Source organism: Chrysoperla carnea (genome assembly GCF_905475395.1).
Source record: "Chrysoperla carnea chromosome X unlocalized genomic scaffold, inChrCarn1.1 SUPER_X_unloc_2, whole genome shotgun sequence".
In the NCBI taxonomy this organism is placed as follows: Eukaryota; Metazoa; Arthropoda; class Insecta; order Neuroptera; family Chrysopidae; genus Chrysoperla; species Chrysoperla carnea.
Genome location: NW_025408145.1, coordinates 20,375 through 42,455, shown reverse-complemented (window position 1 = coordinate 42,455; position 22,081 = coordinate 20,375). Strand labels below are relative to the sequence as shown.

At 27.2% G+C, this 22,081-nt stretch overlaps 2 non-coding genes across 2 annotated transcripts; both read right to left on the bottom strand.

Annotated features, from left to right (window-relative positions):
* Positions 1-3,749: 3,749 nt before the first annotated feature.
* Positions 3,750-3,868, bottom strand: LOC123304106. Its single transcript, XR_006536156.1, has one exon. It is a non-coding gene; the product is annotated as a 5S ribosomal RNA (ribosomal RNA).
* Positions 3,869-21,412: 17,544 nt separating this feature from the next.
* Positions 21,413-21,531, bottom strand: LOC123304104. The gene has a single exon (XR_006536154.1). It is a non-coding gene; the product is annotated as a 5S ribosomal RNA (ribosomal RNA).
* Positions 21,532-22,081: the final 550 nt, after the last annotated feature.

Below are 22,081 nucleotides of genomic sequence, written 5' to 3'. Positions count from 1 at the left end.
ATATTATTTTGATAATATTTTGTGTATATTCTTATAATATTTTGTCTAAATATCATCATAATACAATATTATTTTGATAATATTTTATGAATATTCTTATAATATGTTACCTAAATGTCATCATAATATGATGAATTATTTCCATAATAACATATAAAAAAAGAAAAAAAAAAAAGAATCATTAATTTATAATTATTTAAATTGATTCTTTAAAAAAATATTATAATATATTATTTATAAAAATAATTTTTACTCTTATTTTAAATTTGTGGCCTTTTATTAAAAGGCCTATGATCGATGTATTATTATTATAAAAATTAATGCAATGTTTTTAATTTATGCTTTCTTTTCAGTTTTCTTTGGTAATAACACTGCTTGAATGTTTGGTAATACACCACCTTGAGCAATTGTTACACCAGATAATAATTTATTTAATTCTTCATCATTACGAATTGCCAATTGTAAATGACGTGGAATGATACGTGTTTTTTTGTTATCACGGGCAGCATTACCAGCTAACTCGAGAACTTCTGCAGCCAAATATTCCATAACAGCAGCCAAATATACTGGGGCACCAGCACCTACTCGTTCAGCATAATTTCCTTTTCGTAATAATCTGTGAATTCTTCCAACAGGAAATTGTAATCCTGCTCGGCTTGATCTTGACTTTGCCTTTCCCTTTACTTTACCACCTTTACCTCGTCCAGACATAGCGAATAAATTTATTTAATTAATACTTTTTTTTGTAAATATAATCACACAGATGTGTACGTTACGGGGATTGTAACATAAATGTTTAAAATGTTATTTGGGTATTTTAATTTATAATATTTATAAAATATAAAACTTTAAAAATAAACCAATCACCTTATAGTATTATTTTTAGCCAATCAGAGAGTAGTATTCATTTTTATTGTTATATCCATCTTCGCGTATATAATACGCTAGTTGTATACACGACACGCTCATACATATACTGACTGGTGTTCTGTAACTATCTGTGTATATTAATTGTTTGTAACAATGCCACCAAAAACAAGTGGAAAAGCAGCAAAAAAAGCTGGCAAAGCTCAAAAAAATATATCAAAGAGTGATAAGAAAAAGAAGAGGAAGCGCAAGGAATCATATGCAATTTACATTTACAAAGTATTAAAACAAGTGCATCCTGATACTGGTATCTCTAGTAAAGCTATGAGTATCATGAACAGTTTTGTTAATGATATTTTTGAACGTATTGCTGCTGAAGCATCACGTTTAGCACATTATAATAAACGTTCAACAATCACAAGTCGGGAAATTCAAACCGCAGTTCGATTATTATTACCTGGTGAATTGGCAAAGCACGCTGTTAGTGAAGGTACTAAAGCTGTTACAAAATATACAAGTTCAAAATAAATAAATCGAAAATATTATTTAATTGATAACATAAAAATACATCAACATATAAAAACGGCTCTCTTTTTAAGAGAGCCATCAAATTTTTTAAATAAGAGTAAATTATTTTTATATATACAAAAAAATAAAATAAACAATTATTAATATCATATTTAATATAAAATTTTATATATTAATAGCTTGAATATATCTATTATTAGTATATCAATATTATTAATTTTAAATATAATAAAGGATATCGCGGAATATATATCGTAAATCAGTGTAATGCAAATGCATTACATTACCTTTATTATTTTCATTTTACATTTACTACTTGTTTATGTACGCTTATAATTATTAGAAAAATATTTTTAATAATTTTAAAAAATAAATGAAATAATAAAAATTTAATAATAAATTATTTATTGAAAGTATAAAAAATGGTATAGCAAAATCTTTATTTTCTTTGATTAAGGCGAAATGTTTTATTAGTTATAAATTCGATAATCTCCTATCGATACTTGTTACTCTTAACTTGTATATATAAAAAATATAATAGTATATTAATTTATAATAAAATTTTTTCAAAAATTCAATAAGTTATTGTAAAATAAAATAGATAATATACAAATTATAAGTTATTATTGCAGATATATTACAATAAAAAAAAAAAATAAATAAAAATATTTGGTAATGTATGTTATAAACAAAATAATTTGTTGTAAACAAATTATATAATATGTTATATTTATTAACAAATTTATTTACTCTTATATAAATAAAATTAGTGGCTTCCCAAAAAGGAAAGCCTGTTTAAATTTATCGGATGTATTAAATATTCTTTAATAAATTTACTAAATATTTTAAGTAAATTATTATATTTTCTTAACCTCCAAAACCATACAAAGTACGACCTTGTCGTTTTAATGCATATACCACATCCATAGCTGTAACTGTTTTACGTTTTGCGTGTTCAGTATATGTAACAGCATCCCGAATAACATTTTCAAGGAATACTTTAAGTACACCACGTGTTTCTTCATAAATTAAACCAGAGATACGTTTTACTCCACCTCGTCGTGCTAAACGACGAATTGCAGGTTTTGTAATACCTTGGATATTATCACGCAAAACTTTTCTATGACGTTTTGCACCCCCTTTTCCAAGACCCTTTCCACCTTTTCCTCTGCCAGTCATTTTAATAAAAAATTATTTACAATATTTTAACGAACGGATAACACGTGTGTTAACCTCACAAGTATTGTAATGTATGTGAGCGCCGGTACAATTGTGCCTTTTTATATAAAGCATTAAAGATTTTTTAAGCCACGCCTATACAATTTGATTAGTCCATACTCTGATAGCTATCCAATAGGATATGACAACAAAAATTTTGAAATTTCATATAAATATAAATACAACACATTTATTTCGCATTTAAACATTTGACTTTGTAGTATCAAATTGTCGAATATAATTTTTAAAATTGTGTGTTTTTTTGTAAAAACATTATTATTTGAAAATGGCTAGAACCAAGCAAACTGCACGTAAATCAACTGGTGGTAAAGCACCAAGAAAACAATTAGCAACGAAAGCTGCACGTAAAAGTGCACCAGCAACTGGTGGAGTAAAAAAACCACACAGATATCGTCCTGGTACAGTAGCTTTACGAGAAATTCGTCGTTATCAAAAAAGTACTGAATTGTTAATTCGTAAATTACCATTCCAACGTTTAGTACGTGAAATTGCACAAGATTTTAAAACCGATTTACGTTTCCAAAGTTCAGCTGTTATGGCATTACAAGAAGCTAGTGAAGCCTATTTAGTAGGTTTATTTGAAGATACCAATTTATGCGCAATTCATGCAAAGCGTGTTACAATTATGCCTAAGGATATACAATTGGCAAGACGTATTCGTGGAGAACGTGCATAAGCGTTTTAAATGACAATTTAAAAAAAAAAAAACAAATAAGAAATATTTTCGGTCCTATATATAGGACCAACATATATTATTAAATAAGAGTATATTATTTTTATTAAAAAATATATATATATATATATATATATAAATTATTGAAATAAAATTAAACATTATTAAAATTTTGTTATAATTATAAGCGATTGCTATTTCTAAAAATAAATAAATTTCATAAAATTTATATTATTTTATATTCATTTGAAATATTAAAAAAACTTCTCGCTTTAAAGTAACCATGATATGAGTTATAAATGCAATAAAATTTTATACAAAAAATAATATTTATTTGTTGACGAATAATATAAAAGGTTTACATTTCTAAATAACATATATTTATATATGGTGTGTAAAAAAAAAGAAAAGAAGAAAAATAATATATATTTTTAATATAAAAAGGCAACCGCACACAGTGTTCCCAAGCGGTCACCCATCCAAGTACTGACTGTGCCCAATGTTGCTTAACTTCGGTGATCGGACGAGAACCGGTGTTTTCAACGTGGTATGGCTGTTGCCAGTAATAAATGAAAATTTTTACAAATATATCTTTTTCATAAATATCATTAATATTAAAGTATATTATTAAAATTTTCAATGAAGTAATCAATTTAAATATATACTTATTTATTATACCATATATTTTAAATAAAAATGCAACCGCACACAGTATTCTCAAGTGGCCACCCATCCGTGGTACTGACTGTGGCAAATGTTTCTAAACTATTATTTTATAAAATATTTATACAAAAAATAATTTACTCTTATCAAATATTAATTTGTGGCCTGTATTAAGGCCTATGTTATTTTCATTTTTTAGCAAAAATAATGAAATATTTCAATATATTATTAAAGTAACAGATCATTTCTTTTTTGGTGCTGCTTTTTTAATTTTTGTAGGAGATGATTTGGCAACAGAAGCTTTCTTAGCTTTTGGTGCTTTCGGTTTACGAGCAGGGCTACTTTTGGCAGCGGATTTTGTACTTTTTGCTGGTTTTGCTTTAACTGGTGCTTTTTTTGATGCCGCTGATGATTTTGCAGTAACTTTTTTAGCAGCAGTTGATGATGATGGAGTCGCTTTTTTTGCTTTAGGCTTTTTGGCTGCCAATGATGTAGTTGTGGCTTTCTTTTCTTTTGGTGCCCGTTTACTTTTAGCACTCTTTGCTGAACCTTTTGCTCCACTTTCTTTTTTGGATACTTTTGATTTAGCTGAAGAATTAGATGAAGCGGAAGCAGCCAATTTGAATGAACCAGATGCACCTTTACCTTTAGTTTGTACCAAGGCTCCCTCAGTTACAGCAGCTTTTAAATATTTTTTAATAAATGGTGAAATTTTATCAGAATCCACTTTATAATTTGCAGCTAAATATTTTTTAATTGCTTGTAATGATGAACCACCACGTTCTTTTAAATTTTTAATTGCGTTAACAACCATTTCTGATGTACGTGGATGTGTTGGTTTTGAATGTTGTTTTGTACGTTTAGCACCAGAAGCTGTTGCTTTTTTTGTTGGTGTTGTAGAAGCAGCAGTAACCGCAGTTGCTGCAACAGCTGTAGAATTTTCTTCGGCCATATTTTTTTACTTTATAAAAATAATGTATTTATTATAAATATTTAAATGATAAAATATAATAATTCTATCAAATAAAAAATAAAGGTTTTCAATTATATCATTATTCACAATAATATAAGTCCCTATGTAAGTCAAAGTACCATGTAGAAAACACATAAAAATTAAATAGTATTTCTAATTTACTGTCGTAGTAAACATGATTTATTTTTTCAATTTCTATAATATATAAAATAATAAATTATAAATTTAATAATAATATTTATTTTATAAATTAAAATATATTTAATTTTTTTATTAACAATTATTAATAAACATAGTTTAATATTAATTAGTTCAATCATACAAAACAATAATATTTTTAAGGTAAACTTAAAAAGTATATATTTTTATTTTTTATTTAATATCGATTTATTATAAATTATTAGTATATAAATAATTAAAAAATTTAATATATAAATATATATATTATAGTATAAGATTTCATTTTTAGAAAAACTTTTTTTGTCAATAATGAAAACGTATTATTATGAAATGTGTTAATCGAACATTGACAAAATATATTTCATTAGAAAATACTTTTATTTATGCATTAATATCAATAATTAACTATTAAATTAATTTTTTCATAATTATATAAAGAAATTTTATACTGATATAAGTATTTATATATTATAATATTTATTTTAAATATAAAAAAATTTATGACAAAATATATTATTAGAGTATTTGTTGAGATTAATATAAGATTATTTTAAATAAGAATTAATTTATATAATTATTAAAATATTATTAATTTTATGTTATGTAATTTTAATAAAAATAAATAATAATAATAATAAATATACAAATTTTTTAACAATTTAAATTTTATATGATCTAAATAATTTTGTTAAGTACGATATGAGAAATCATTGTAAGCTTCGTTAAGAAACTTTGTAATATAAAATAATAATAATAATATTAAATATATAAATAAATAAAATAAATTTGATATATATTTTTAGTTCATTCTGTGTATAAATCAAAGGATACCGAATAATTGGTAACGGATGCGATATATTATAGTATCGAGTATTAAAACATTATATATAAATTTATCTTGTTATTCAAATTTTTTGTTACTTAACTTATGTATTTAGAAAATTTATAATATTATTTATATAATTGACATAAAATCTTATAAATTGAAATTTTATTAATATGTATCAAAAGAAGAGAGTAACGTATTGATATAATATCAAAGGATACTGATTATTTAAATAACGAATACGTCATATATTGTTTGTGTAACGAAGTTCACTTGGCCATCTAGTTTAAAATAACATTTTCAATAGAAAGTTTATATGCTTTTTTTTTTTTTTTCTTTAATTATTAAAAAAATAAATTGAAATTTAATTCAATCAAATTTTATAATAATTTTAAAAAAATTTTTCCTTTTAAAAAATATTTTGTGATGTTGTGATAATATGTATTAATACAAGTGCATCCTGATACTTTTATCTCTAGTAAAGGTATGAGTATCATGAACAGTTTTGTTATCTAATGATATTATTTTGATAATATTTTGTGTATATTCTTATAATATTTTGTCTAAATATCATCATAATACAATATTATTTTGATAATATTTTATGAATATTCTTATAATATGTTACCTAAATGTCATCATAATATGATGAATTATTTCCATAATAACATATAAAAAAAGAAAAAAAAAAAAGAATCATTAATTTATAATTATTTAAATTGATTCTTTAAAAAAATATTATAATATATTATTTATAAAAATAATTTTTACTCTTATTTTAAATAAATTTGTGGCCTTTTATTAAAAGGCCTATGATCGATGTATTATTATTATAAAAATTAATGCAATGTTTTTAATTTATGCTTTCTTTTCAGTTTTCTTTGGTAATAACACTGCTTGAATGTTTGGTAATACACCACCTTGAGCAATTGTTACACCAGATAATAATTTATTTAATTCTTCATCATTACGAATTGCCAATTGTAAATGACGTGGAATGATACGTGTTTTTTTGTTATCACGGGCAGCATTACCAGCTAACTCGAGAACTTCTGCAGCCAAATATTCCATAACAGCAGCCAAATATACTGGGGCACCAGCACCTACTCGTTCAGCATAATTTCCTTTTCGTAATAATCTGTGAATTCTTCCAACAGGAAATTGTAATCCTGCTCGGCTTGATCTTGACTTTGCCTTTCCCTTTACTTTACCACCTTTACCTCGTCCAGACATAGCGAATAAATTTATTTAATTAATATTTTTTTTTGTAAATATAATCACACAGATGTGTACGTTACGGGGATTGTAACATAAATGTTTAAAATGTTATTTGGGTATTTTAATTTATAATATTTATAAAATATAAAACTTTAAAAATAAACCAATCACCTTATAGTATTATTTTTAGCCAATCAGAGAGTAGTATTCATTTTTATTGTTATATCCATCTTCGCGTATATAATACGCTAGTTGTATACACGACACGCTCATACATATACTGACTGGTGTTCTGTAACTATCTGTGTATATTAATTGTTTGTAACAATGCCACCAAAAACAAGTGGAAAAGCAGCAAAAAAAGCTGGCAAAGCTCAAAAAAATATATCAAAGAGTGATAAGAAAAAGAAGAGGAAGCGCAAGGAATCATATGCAATTTACATTTACAAAGTATTAAAACAAGTGCATCCTGATACTGGTATCTCTAGTAAAGCTATGAGTATCATGAACAGTTTTGTTAATGATATTTTTGAACGTATTGCTGCTGAAGCATCACGTTTAGCACATTATAATAAACGTTCAACAATCACAAGTCGGGAAATTCAAACCGCAGTTCGATTATTATTACCTGGTGAATTGGCAAAGCACGCTGTTAGTGAAGGTACTAAAGCTGTTACAAAATATACAAGTTCAAAATAAATAAATCGAAAATATTATTTAATTGATAACATAAAAATACATCAACATATAAAAACGGCTCTCTTTTTAAGAGAGCCATCAAATTTTTTAAATAAGAGTAAATTATTTTTATATATACAAAAAAATAAAATAAACAATTATTAATATCATATTTAATATAAAATTTTATATATTAATAGCTTGAATATATCTATTATTAGTATATCAATATTATTAATTTTAAATATAATAAAGGATATCGCGGAATATATATCGTAAATCAGTGTAATGCAAATGCATTACATTACCTTTATTATTTTCATTTTACATTTACTACTTGTTTATGTACGCTTATAATTATTAGAAAAATATTTTTAATAATTTTAAAAAATAAATGAAATAATAAAAATTTAATAATAAATTATTTATTGAAAGTATAAAAAATGGTATAGCAAAATCTTTATTTTCTTTGATTAAGGCGAAATGTTTTATTAGTTATAAATTCGATAATCTCCTATCGATACTTGTTACTCTTAACTTGTATATATAAAAAATATAATAGTATATTAATTTATAATAAAATTTTTTTCAAAAATTCAATAAGTTATTGTAAAATAAAATAGATAATATACAAATTATAAGTTATTATTGCAGATATATTACAATAAAAAAAAAAAATAAATAAAAATATTTGGTAATGTATGTTATAAACAAAATAATTTGTTGTAAACAAATTATATAATATGTTATATATATTAACAAATTTATTTACTCTTATATAAATAAAATTAGTGGCTTCCCAAAAAGGAAAGCCTGTTTAAATTTATCGGATGTATTAAATATTCTTTAATAAATTTACTAAATATTTTAAGTAAATTATTATATTTTCTTAACCTCCAAAACCATACAAAGTACGACCTTGTCGTTTTAATGCATATACAACATCCATAGCTGTAACTGTTTTACGTTTTGCGTGTTCAGTATATGTAACAGCATCCCGAATAACATTTTCAAGGAATACTTTAAGTACACCACGTGTTTCTTCATAAATTAAACCAGAGATACGTTTTACTCCACCTCGTCGTGCTAAACGACGAATTGCAGGTTTTGTAATACCTTGGATATTATCACGCAAAACTTTTCTATGACGTTTTGCACCCCCTTTTCCAAGACCCTTTCCACCTTTTCCTCTGCCAGTCATTTTAATAAAAAATTATTTACAATATTTTAACGAACGGATAACACGTTTGTTAACCTCACAAGTATTGTAATGTATGTGAGCGCCGGTACAATTGTGCCTTTTTATATAAAGCATTAAAGATTTTTTAAGCCACGCCTATACAATTTGATTAGTCCATACTCTGATAGCTATCCAATAGGATATGACAACAAAAATTTTGAAATTTCATATAAATATAAATACAACACATTTATTTCGCATTTAAACATTTGACTTTGTAGTATCAAATTGTCGAATATAATTTTTAAAATTGTGTGTTTTTTTGTAAAAACATTATTATTTGAAAATGGCTAGAACCAAGCAAACTGCACGTAAATCAACTGGTGGTAAAGCACCAAGAAAACAATTAGCAACGAAAGCTGCACGTAAAAGTGCACCAGCAACTGGTGGAGTAAAAAAACCACACAGATATCGTCCTGGTACAGTAGCTTTACGAGAAATTCGTCGTTATCAAAAAAGTACTGAATTGTTAATTCGTAAATTACCATTCCAACGTTTAGTACGTGAAATTGCACAAGATTTTAAAACCGATTTACGTTTCCAAAGTTCAGCTGTTATGGCATTACAAGAAGCTAGTGAAGCCTATTTAGTAGGTTTATTTGAAGATACCAATTTATGCGCAATTCATGCAAAGCGTGTTACAATTATGCCTAAGGATATACAATTGGCAAGACGTATTCGTGGAGAACGTGCATAAGCGTTTTAAATGACAATTTAAAAAAAAAAAAACAAATAAGAAATATTTTCGGTCCTATATATAGGACCAACATATATTATTAAATAAGAGTATATTATTTTTATTAAAAAATATATATATATATATATATATATAAATTATTGAAATAAAATTAAACATTATTAAAATTTTGTTATAATTATAAGCGATTGCTATTTCTAAAAATAAATAAATTTCATAAAATTTATATTATTTTATATTCATTTGAAATATTAAAAAAACTTCTCGCTTTAAAGTAACCATGATATGAGTTATAAATGCAATAAAATTTTATACAAAAAATAATATTTATTTGTTGACGAATAATATAAAAGGTTTACATTTCTAAATAACATATATTTATATATGGTGTGTAAAAAAAAAGAAAAGAAGAAAAATAATATATATTTTTAATATAAAAAGGCAACCGCACACAGTGTTCCCAAGCGGTCACCCATCCAAGTACTGACTGTGCCCAATGTTGCTTAACTTCGGTGATCGGACGAGAACCAAATTCAAATTCAAAAACAGTTTATTAATCAACATTTAAAAATACAATACATTACATACATAACATATATTACAAAACTTTTATTTACTATTATAGGTTATTAGCCTTAAAAGGCTTTCATCCTAACTTATTTTTCTTTCATGCAGATTGCTGTGTCGCAATTATGCTTATGATATTTAATTTATTTGTTTGAGCAGGTATATGTTAAGTTAATTTTTGTTGATATGCTCTTTACAGGAAAATTTTTTAAAAACCTGTTTTATGTTTTAGGCAATAGCTGTGGCAAACTTATATTGCCCATTGCCTATGTGTTTTTGCATGTAAAATTAGATTTAAAAAGAAAAGAAAAAAAGAAAAAATTTAATGCCTTGCGTGGGACTTGAACGCCTGCTTTCGGAGTGCCAGTCGGGAACGCTGGCACGACGCCACAGGCTCTTGTAAGGAATGGGTATTTTATCTTTATTATTTACTGTAAAATATTTTGTTATACATTATTTAAATATTTTGTATATATTTGTTTGTGTTTTTTGGTTAGTGAGTTTGACTTCACCATATTTTTGGTTAAGTAGCTGTTTTTAATCAACTTAGTGTAGAAAGAATGCGTTACATGTTTGGTATAGTCTTTGATTGTCGGTATGTCTGTCTCTCTATGTATGTCTTGTATTCTAGCGTATCTATCTTTGTTTAGTGTAAGTCGGAGGCATTTGTTCTGTATACGTTGCAGTCTTAGATATGTCGTGTCTGAAACGCTGTTCCACACAGGGGCTCCGTAGGTTATAGTTGGTCTTATTATTGCAGTGTATAACATTTTTTTATTTTTGGTGCTGAGTTTGCTGTATTTGTTCAGGAGTGGGTAAAGTTGTCGTATACACCCATTTCCCTTACTGATCAGGTGGTTGATATGTGGGACAAACGATAATGTTTTGTCAAGGTACACACCTAGGTACTTTACTTTGTGCTTGGCAGGGACTATGGCTACGCCGTCTACCTTAAGTGGATCGTAGATTTTGATATTTGTAAATTTTTTGCTAAAAATTATATGTTCAGTTTTGTTGTTATTTATTTTGATTTTCCAGTCCCTGGCAAACTTCAGTATCATATCCAGGTGTATTTGTAGTTGTTTTGTTGCCACCTGAGCATTAAAGGAGTGGGCGTACACGGCAGTGTCATCCGCGTATATCGCAGTTTTTGTTTTGGCAAATTTTGGGATATCATTAATAAAGTAGGTGAACAATATGGGCCCAAGTACCGATCCTTGTGGCACACCTGCTTTTGGGTGTCGGAGTTCCGATGTGCTGTTGTTTATTTTTACATAGAATCCCCTTCCTCTGAGGTAACTGTCCAGTAGTGCTATTAGCCATCTTGGGAAGTCATAATTTATTAGTTTGTAAATCAGTCCATCAATGTATACCGTGTCAAAGGCTTTCTCAATATCCAGAAGGGCCATGGCCGTGACGTTACTTTTGTTAAAATTTTGTATTATGTCACTTGCTATTCTGGCAACTTGCATGCAAGTGCCATGACCTCTTCTGAATCCGAATTGTTCGTGTATTATTATATTTTTGGACTGACTTATCTTGTTTATTCTTTCCAAAATGACTTTTTCCGCTATCTTGGACAGCGTGCTCAGGAGGCTTATTGGTCTGTAATTTTTGGGATTACTATGATCCTTGTTAGGTTTCGGTACTGGGATCACTATTGCCGTTCTCCAGGACTCAGGGAAGTATCCTATCCTCAGGATTGCATTTATTATGTACTGAAGTTGTACTATAGCTTTGGTGGTAAAGTTTTTGATTATTTTGGTGTCTATCCCGTCTTGTCCTGGGGCTTTGTTATTTGGGAGGGTTTTAATTATGTTTTTAATTTCTTGGGGGGTTGTGAGCTTTATTTTGGTGTTGTTTTGTGGTGTTTGTGTGGTATGAAAGAATTCATGTATGCTTCGTTTTATGTCCTCTTCTAGTGGAGTAGTCTGTTCGTTAGTCTGGATCTCCTCTAAAGTTTCACTTATTATGTCAGCTTTGTCTTTGTCCGTCATGTAATTATTATCGTTCGTGGTGATTGTGGGGATTTGTTGTCTCGGTTTTTTAAACGTCTTCGTTATTCGCCACATTGTTCTGTCACCGGGTCGCAAGTCCGTTAGTGTTTTTTCCCACTGTTCATTGATCTTGTTTTTAATGTTCCTCCTGATCATTTTCGTGATTTTGTTTATATCTGCTTTGAGGCCTGGTATAAATCTTTTTTGGTACAGTTTCCTCATCGCATTTTTATATTTGATTAAGTTTTTTGTGTTGTCATCAGGGAGATACCTGTTATCAACTATCACGACCCGTCGGCTGTGAGCTTTTTGGACTTGTTGCACCCCTTTTGTGAAGTTATCTATTTCCTGATCAACTTCTTGGGCATTGTTTATTTTATTATTGATTTTTATTGTTGAATTTAATTTTTTTCTAAACTCTGCCCAATCGGTTGATTTATAGGAAGTGACAATGTGTTTGGTGTTGTCTTTATTTAAGTTTGTAATATTAAATATTACCGGGTTGTGGTCTGATGATAACTCTGGTATTGAGGTTGGGTGCGTGATGTTGTTAACATTTTTATTAATCACAAGATCAATGAAGGTGGGTGTCATTCCGTTAGTTGGAAAATGTGTGGGGTTGTCTGTGTGTTGGATGACGATGTTGTTGTCGTTAGTGAATTTATGTAATGTTCGTCCGTTTGTGTTTGATACATGATTCTTCCATGCCGTATGGCGAGCATTAAGATCACCTATTACTAATATTTTGTTACCCATCCTGAACAATTTTGCTAGATCCTCCATGGGGAACTTGTTAGCGGGAGTGTTATACACTGCAATAATTTTTATATTATTTAATAGTTCGATTCCGACGCATTCTATGGATACGGAACCATTGATTTCAAATGTGCGAAACGGAATGCTATTTTTTATTATTATTGCTACACCTCCGCCTTGTGTTGTTCTATCTTTCCTAATTATATTAAAATTTCTAATTTTTATTTTATGTTCTCCTGATAATTTGGTTTCATTTATCATCATAATGTCCACCTTTTGTTCTCTGATGAACGATCTAAGTTCACCAAGGTTTTGGCGTAGCCCATTAGCATTCCATGTCGCACATTTTACGGCGGACATTGGCTAAAATTTTTTGTGCAAAAGTTGTTGAAAACCATGAATTTCTCTAATTCGTTTTTGCATTTCATAAGGTCATGGTTTAGGTCTTTTACATATTTTAGCATTCTTTCTACATCTATTAATTTGTTTAATGTGTCAAACTCACTTACCAAATTGTTTATGTTAGTAGTAGTAGATATGGATGTTGTTTGTGTTGGTGCTTGGCTGTGTACATGAGCGTACACTTGGGTGGGTCTATCATTTTGAGTGAATGGGTTTCTCATTACCCAGGGATTTGTTGGAGGTAGTGGTGCTGTCACGAATTTTTGTTGATTTCTTACAGGGACCGTGTTTGTTTTTCTTCTCCTTTCTATCTGCTCGATTTTGTTGATATAAATTCGGCATTCTGTAGAGTTTGCCGGGTGGTTATTTTCACAGTTTGCACATTTTAAAAGTTTTTTATTTTCTTCCGTTTTTTCTTTTATTGTACAGTCACGGCTCCAGTGAGGTCCTGCGCATTTTAGGCACTTTGGGTTCATTCTACAGTTCGTAGTGGCATGTGACCAGGCCTGACATCTGTGACACTGGATAATTAGTTTGGCGTTCCTGTGCCTTTCCCAGGTAATTTTTACGTTGTACACATATTTAACTTCTTGGGTTAGTTGTTTTAGGGACGTGCTTTGTCCGGTGATCACAAGATATAGAGATCTGTAGGAGGATCTCATTGGATATACTTTAATAATGTTTGTTTTGAGGCATTTCTCTATGTCTTGCTTAATTTCCTCTTCGTCGATTCCTCTTGGTAGCCCGACCAATACGAAGGCGTGGTGTTTTTCTGTCCTTTCCGTGTATGTATGGAACTCCATGTTTTCGTTGTCTAGAATTTTGACGTAGTTTTTATATTCATTTGAGTCATGGATGAATAGATTCGTTTTTTTGAACGTGTATTTCACATGGAATCCCTTTTTCACATGTTCCTTTATTTGCTCCATGAACTCCTTATGGTTATTTGGAGTGCTGTGTATAACAATTGGAGGTGGTTTATTCTTACCTCCTTGTGTCCTTTCTGTGTTTTTGTCATTTTCATTAATTTCTTTTGGGTCTGTGCCTTCTTGTTCCACATCTTCCTCTGTTTGACCTTCTTCAGTGGTTAGGGGATTAAATCTGTTTTTTGTGGGCACTTGCACTTGCACTTCTGTTTGTTTTTTGAAAATGTTTTGTATATTGTTTTTGTTTTGGTTTTCCATTCTTGGAGGCACTGCACTTGTGTTCTCGCTATTTTCACTAACTATTTTTTCTATTTTGTTGGCTTCTTCTTCGGTGCTTTGTTGTATTCCGACGTCATCGGGTTGCACTTTTAAAATTTTAGTGATAGCAGGGGAGCGACTAGGTCGCCCCCTTTTTTTTGTTTGGCTACGCCCGTCACTTATTTTATAGTTTGTTTTTATACTTTTTTATATTTGATTTAACTTGTTCTGTAGGTGTGTGTATGAAATTGTTTTCGCTTTGAATGTAATTATACAATAATTTGCTTCAACAATTCACTGTACTGTACGGTATGAACGCTGTACAGATAATGGGACGAGAACCGGTGTTTTCAACGTGGTATGGCTGTTGCCAGTAATAAATGAAAATTTTTACAAATATATATTTTTCATAAATATCATTAATATTAAAGTATATTATTAAAATTTTCAATGAAGTAATCAATTTAAATATATACTTATTTATTATACCATATATTTTAAATAAAAATGCAACCGCACACAGTATTCTCAAGTGGCCACCCATCCGTGGTACTGACTGTGGCAAATGTTTCTTAACTATTATTTTATAAAATATTTATACAAAAAATAATTTACTCTTATCAAATATTAATTTGTGGCCTGTATTAAGGCCTATGTTATTTTCATTTTTTAGCAAAAATAATGAAATATTTCAATATATTATTAAAGTAACAGATCATTTCTTTTTTGGTGCTGCTTTTTTAATTTTTGTAGGAGATGATTTGGCAACAGAAGCTTTCTTAGCTTTTGGTGCTTTCGGTTTACGAGCAGGGCTACTTTTGGCAGCGGATTTTGTACTTTTTGCTGGTTTTGCTTTAACTGGTGCTTTTTTTGATGCCGCTGAGGATTTTGCAGTAACTTTTTTAGCAGCAGTTGATGATGATGGAGTCGCTTTTTTTGCTTTAGGCTTTTTGGCTGCCAATGATGTAGTTGTGGCTTTCTTTTCTTTTGGTGCCCGTTTACTTTTAGCACTCTTTGCTGAACCTTTTGCTCCACTTTCTTTTTTGGATACTTTTGATTTAGCTGAAGAATTAGATGAAGCGGAAGCAGCCAATTTGAATGAACCAGATGCACCTTTACCTTTAGTTTGTACCAAGGCTCCCTCAGTTACAGCAGCTTTTAAATATTTTTTAATAAATGGTGAAATTTTATCAGAATCCACTTTATAATTTGCAGCTAAATATTTTTTAATTGCTTGTAATGATGAACCACCACGTTCTTTTAAATTTTTAATTGCGTTAACAACCATTTCTGATGTACGTGGATGTGTTGGTTTTGAATGTTGTTTTGTACGTTTAGCACCAGAAGCTGTTGCTTTTTTTGTTGGTGTTGTAGAAGCAGCAGTAACCGCAGTTGCTGCAACAGCTGTAGAATTTTCTTCGGCCATATTTTTTTACTTTATAAAAATAATGTATTTATTATAAATATTTAAATGATAAAATATAATAATTCTATCAAATAAAAAATAAAGGTTTTCAATTATATCATTATTCACAATAATATAAGTCCCTATGTAAGTCAAAGTACCATGTAGAAAACACATAAAAATTAAATAGTATTTCTAATTTACTGTCGTAGTAAACATGATTTATTTTTTCAATTTCTATAATATATAAAATAATAAATTATAAATTTAATAATAATATTTATTTTATAAATTAAAATATATTTAATTTTTTTATTAACAATTATTAATAAACATAGTTTAATATTAATTATTTCAATCATACAAAACAATAATATTTTTAAGGTAAACTTAAAAAGTATATATTTTTATTTTTTATTTAATATCGATTTATTATAAATTATTAGTATATAAATAATTAAAAAATTTAATATATAAATATATATATTATAGTATAAGATTTCATTTTTAGAAAAACTTTTTTTGTCAATAATGAAAACGTATTATTATGAAATGTGTTAATCGAACATTGACAAAATATATTTCATTAGAAAATACTTTTATTTATGCATTAATATCAATAATTAACTATTAAATTAATTTTTTCATAATTATATAAAGAAATTTTATACTGATATAAGTATTTATATATTATAATATTTATTTTAAATATAAAAAAATTTATGACAAAATATATTATTAGAGTATTTGTTGAGATTAATATAAGATTATTTTAAATAAGAATTAATTTATATAATTATTAAAATATTATTAATTTTATGTTATGTAATTTTAATAAAAATAAATAATAATAATAATAAATATACAAATTTTTTAACAATTTAAATTTTATATGATCTAAATAATTTTGTTAAGTACGATATGAGAAATCATTGTAAGCTTCGTTAAGAAACTTTGTAATATAAAATAATAATAATAATATTAAATATATAAATAAATAAAATAAATTTGATATATATTTTTAGTTCATTCTGTGTATAAATCAAAGGATACCGAATAATTGGTAACGGATGCGATATATTATAGTATCGAGTATTAAAACATAATATATAAATTTATCTTGTTATTCAAATTTTTTGTTACTTAACTTATGTATTTAGAAAATTTATAATATTATTTATATAATTGACATAAAATCTTATAAATTGAAATTTTATTAATATGTATCAAAAGAAGAGAGTAACGTATTGATATAATATCAAAGGATACTGATTATTTAAATAACGAATACGTCATATATTGTTTGTGTAACGAAGTTCACTTGGCCATCTAGTTTAAAATAACATTTTCAATAGAAAGTTTATATGCTTTTTTTTTTTTTTTCTTTAATTATTAAAAAAATAAATTGAAATTTAATTCAATCAAATTTTATAATAATTTTAAAAAAATTTTTCCTTTTAAAAAATATTTTGTGATGTTGTGATAATATGTATTAATACAAGTGCATCCTGATACTTTTATCTCTAGTAAAGGTATGAGTATCATGAACAGTTTTGTTATCTAATGATATTATTTTGATAATATTTTGTGTATATTCTTATAATATTTTGTCTAAATATCATCATAATACAATATTATTTTGATAATATTTTATGAATATTCTTATAATATGTTACCTAAATGTCATCATAATATGATGAATTATTTCCATAATAACATATAAAAAAAGAAAAAAAAAAAAGAATCATTAATTTATAATTATTTAAATTGATTCTTTAAAAAAATATTATAATATATTATTTATAAAAATAATTTTTACTCTTATTTTAAATAAATTTGTGGCCTTTTATTAAAAGGCCTATGATCGATGTATTATTATTATAAAAATTAATGCAATGTTTTTAATTTATGCTTTCTTTTCAGTTTTCTTTGGTAATAACACTGCTTGAATGTTTGGTAATACACCACCTTGAGCAATTGTTACACCAGATAATAATTTATTTAATTCTTCATCATTACGAATTGCCAATTGTAAATGACGTGGAATGATACGTGTTTTTTTGTTATCACGGGCAGCATTACCAGCTAACTCGAGAACTTCTGCAGCCAAATATTCCATAACAGCAGCCAAATATACTGGGGCACCAGCACCTACTCGTTCAGCATAATTTCCTTTTCGTAATAATCTGTGAATTCTTCCAACAGGAAATTGTAATCCTGCTCGGCTTGATCTTGACTTTGCCTTTCCCTTTACTTTACCACCTTTACCTCGTCCAGACATAGCGAATAAATTTATTTAATTAATACTTTTTTTTGTAAATATAATCACACAGATGTGTACGTTACGGGGATTGTAACATAAATGTTTAAAATGTTATTTGGGTATTTTAATTTATAATATTTATAAAATATAAAACTTTAAAAATAAACCAATCACCTTATAGTATTATTTTCAGCCATTCAGAGAGTAGTATTCATTTTTATTGTTATATCCATCTTCGCGTATATAATACGCTAGTTGTATACACGACACGCTCATACATATACTGACTGGTGTTCTGTAACTATCTGTGTATATTAATTGTTTGTAACAATGCCACCAAAAACAAGTGGAAAAGCAGCAAAAAAAGCTGGCAAAGCTCAAAAAAATATATCAAAGAGTGATAAGAAAAAGAAGAGGAAGCGCAAGGAATCATATGCAATTTACATTTACAAAGTATTAAAACAAGTGCATCCTGATACTGGTATCTCTAGTAAAGCTATGAGTATCATGAACAGTTTTGTTAATGATATTTTTGAACGTATTGCTGCTGAAGCATCACGTTTAGCACATTATAATAAACGTTCAACAATCACAAGTCGGGAAATTCAAACCGCAGTTCGATTATTATTACCTGGTGAATTGGCAAAGCACGCTGTTAGTGAAGGTACTAAAGCTGTTACAAAATATACAAGTTCAAAATAAATAAATCGAAAATATTATTTAATTGATAACATAAAAATACATCAACATATAAAAACGGCTCTCTTTTTAAGAGAGCCATCAAATTTTTTAAATAAGAGTAAATTATTTTTATATATACAAAAAAATAAAATAAACAATTATTAATATCATATTTAATATAAAATTTTATATATTAATAGCTTGAATATATCTATTATTAGTATATCAATATTATTAATTTTAAATATAATAAAGGATATCGCGGAATATATATCGTAAATCAGTGTAATGCAAATGCATTACATTACCTTTATTATTTTCATTTTACATTTACTACTTGTTTATGTACGCTTATAATTATTAGAAAAATATTTTTAATAATTTTAAAAAATAAATGAAATAATAAAAATTTAATAATAAATTATTTATTGAAAGTATAAAAAATGGTATAGCAAAATCTTTATTTTCTTTGATTAAGGCGAAATGTTTTATTAGTTATAAATTCGATAATCTCCTATCGATACTTGTTACTCTTAACTTGTATATATAAAAAATATAATAGTATATTAATTTATAATAAAATTTTTTCAAAAATTCAATAAGTTATTGTAAAATAAAATAGATAATATACAAATTATAAGTTATTATTGCAGATATATTACAATAAAAAAAATAAATAAATAAAAATATTTGGTAATGTATGTTATAAACAAAATAATTTGTTGTAAACAAATTATATAATATGTTATATTTATTAACAAATTTATTTACTCTTATATAAATAAAATTAGTGGCTTCCCAAAAAGGAAAGCCTGTTTAAATTTATCGGATGTATTAAATATTCTTTAATAAATTTACTAAATATTTTAAGTAAATTATTATATTTTCTTAACCTCCAAAACCATACAAAGTACGACCTTGTCGTTTTAATGCATATACAACATCCATAGCTGTAACTGTTTTACGTTTTGCGTGTTCAGTATATGTAACAGCATCCCGAATAACATTTTCAAGGAATACTTTAAGTACACCACGTGTTTCTTCATAAATTAAACCAGAGATACGTTTTACTCCACCTCGTCGTGCTAAACGACGAATTGCAGGTTTTGTAATACCTTGGATATTATCACGCAAAACTTTTCTATGACGTTTTGCACCCCCTTTTCCAAGACCCTTTCCACCTTTTCCTCTGCCAGTCATTTTAATAAAAAATTATTTACAATATTTTAACGAACGGATAACACGTGTGTTAACCTCACAAGTATTGTAATGTATGTGAGCGCCGGTACAATTGTGCCTTTTTATATAAAGCATTAAAGATTTTTTAAGCCACGCCTATACAATTTGATTAGTCCATACTCTGATAGCTATCCAATAGGATATGACAACAAAAATTTTGAAATTTCATATAAATATAAATACAACACATTTATTTCGCATTTAAACATTTGACTTTGTAGTATCAAATTGTCGAATATAATTTTTAAAATTGTGTGTTTTTTTGTAAAAATATTATTATTTGAAAATGGCTAGAACCAAGCAAACTGCACGTAAATCAACTGGTGGTAAAGCACCAAGAAAACAATTAGCAACGAAAGCTGCACGTAAAAGTGCACCAGCAACTGGTGGAGTAAAAAAACCACACAGATATCGTCCTGGTACAGTAGCTTTACGAGAAATTCGTCGTTATCAAAAAAGTACTGAATTGTTAATTCGTAAATTACCATTCCAACGTTTAGTACGTGAAATTGCACAAGATTTTAAAACCGATTTACGTTTCCAAAGTTCAGCTGTTATGGCATTACAAGAAGCTAGTGAAGCCTATTTAGTAGGTTTATTTGAAGATACCAATTTATGCGCAATTCATGCAAAGCGTGTTACAATTATGCCTAAGGATATACAATTGGCAAGACGTATTCGTGGAGAACGTGCATAAGCGTTTTAAATGACAATTTAAAAAAAAAAAAACAAATAAGAAATATTTTCGGTCCTATATATAGGACCAACATATATTATTAAATAAGAGTATATTATTTTTATTAAAAAATATATATATATATATATATATATAAATTATTGAAATAAAATTAAACATTATTAAAATTTTGTTATAATTATAAGCGATTGCTATTTCTAAAAATAAATAAATTTCATAAAATTTATATTATTTTATATTCATTTGAAATATTAAAAAAACTTCTCGCTTTAAAGTAACCATGATATGAGTTATAAATGCAATAAAATTTTATACAAAAAATAATATTTATTTGTTGACGAATAATATAAAAGGTTTACATTTCTAAATAACATATATTTATATATGGTGTGTAAAAAAAAAGAAAAGAAGAAAAATAATATATATTTTTAATATAAAAAGGCAACCGCACACAGTGTTCCCAAGCGGTCACCCATCCAAGTACTGACTGTGCCCAATGTTGCTTAACTTCGGTGATCGGACGAGAACCGGTGTTTTCAACGTGGTATGGCTGTTGCCAGTAATAAATGAAAATTTTTACAAATATATATTTTTCATAAATATCATTAATATTAAAGTATATTATTAAAATTTTCAATGAAGTAATCAATTTAAATATATACTTATTTATTATACCATATATTTTAAATAAAAATGCAACCGCACACAGTATTCTCAAGTGGCCACCCATCCGTGGTACTGACTGTGGCAAATGTTTCTAAACTATTATTTTATAAAATATTTATACAAAAAATAATTTACTCTTATCAAATATTAATTTGTGGCCTGTATTAAGGCCTATGTTATTTTCATTTTTTAGCAAAAATAATGAAATATTTCAATATATTATTAAAGTAACAGATCATTTCTTTTTTGGTGCTGCTTTTTTAATTTTTGTAGGAGATGATTTGGCAACAGAAGCTTTCTTAGCTTTTGGTGCTTTCGGTTTACGAGCAGGGCTACTTTTGGCAGCGGATTTTGTACTTTTTGCTGGTTTTGCTTTAACTGGTGCTTTTTTTGATGCCGCTGATGATTTTGCAGTAACTTTTTTAGCAGCAGTTGATGATGA